The sequence below is a fragment of the Ornithorhynchus anatinus genome, chromosome 11, assembly GCF_004115215.2.
Source record: "Ornithorhynchus anatinus isolate Pmale09 chromosome 11, mOrnAna1.pri.v4, whole genome shotgun sequence".
In the NCBI taxonomy this organism is placed as follows: domain Eukaryota; kingdom Metazoa; phylum Chordata; class Mammalia; order Monotremata; family Ornithorhynchidae; genus Ornithorhynchus; species Ornithorhynchus anatinus.
The window spans coordinates 24,386,482-24,387,597 of NC_041738.1; the positions used below are offsets into that span (position 1 = coordinate 24,386,482).

A 1,116-nucleotide genomic window follows, 5' to 3' on the forward strand; every position below is an offset into this window, starting at 1 on the left:
GATAAATACAGTTGAATGAGTGAATGAATACTTCTACTACAGCATGGTGTGTGTAGTGGATAGAGCACGAGTCTGGGAGTCAGAAGGTCATGGATTCTAGTCCCAGCTCTGCCAATTGTCTGCTGTGTGACCTTGGGCAAGTCACTTAACTTCCCTGTGCTTCAGTTACCTCATCTGTAAAATGGGGTTTAAGACTGTGAGCCCCATGTGGGACAGGGATTGTCTAACCTGATTACCTTATATCTACCCCAGGGTTTCCCCTCTCAGGGTCACACCTGGAGAGTTCCCAGTACTCTACCCGTCTCAACTACAGGAAGGGGAGTCAGGCAGAGGCTTACCCATTCCATTCCTAGCTTGGGCAGTGGCTAGTGAATGGAAGGCAGTCTGCTACAAGTCAAAACTTACCTGTGCTGGGCAGCAGTGGCATGGGAGATAGTCAAGGGTGAAGACTCAAGCTTACTGTTTGGAAGAAGGCAGTGGTAAACCACTTGTATATTTTTACCAAGAAAACTCTATGGATATACTATCAGAATAATTGCAGATGGAGGTGGGGTGTTCTGGGAGAGATGTGTCCATGTCATCACCATGGGTCTAAGATGGCTCGATGGCATGACAAGACTTCAGTGCTTAGAACAGTGCTTGGCAAACAATAAGTGCTTAACAAATGCCATAATTACTATTAGTAGTAGTTCTTGAGTGTGTAAAGCATCCAGATACTATTTAGAGGCACCTTATTTTGCTCCCAGGCTTTTCTGCTTTTTTCTTTTCCTCTCTCTCTCTCCCCACCCCCCCACCCACCTCAGAGTTCAGGGGTGGTGCCAACCTACATTTGAAGATATCGTGCTCACCCCTGCCTCAGGCACATCATTTTGAGGGCAACTACAAAGACTTCTCCAGCTGGGATCAATCCAGGACTCCATGTTGTTGAGCTGTTTAACAATTTCCAATAATAATAATAATGATGATAATAATAATAGTATTTGTTAAGCACTTACTATGTGTCAAGCACTGTTCTAAGCACTGGGGTAGATACAAGTTAATCAGATCATACATAGACCTTGTCCTACATAGGGCTCACAGTATAAGAGGAGGGAGAACAGGCATCAAATCCCATTT

General features: G+C 44.7%; 1 non-coding gene across 1 annotated transcript; it reads left to right on the forward strand.

Moving 5' to 3' along the window:
- The first annotated feature begins 257 nt into the window (after positions 1-257).
- LOC114815331 lies at positions 258-395 on the forward strand. The gene has a single exon (XR_003763094.1). It is a non-coding gene; the product is annotated as a small nucleolar RNA SNORA7 (small nucleolar RNA).
- Positions 396-1,116: the final 721 nt, after the last annotated feature.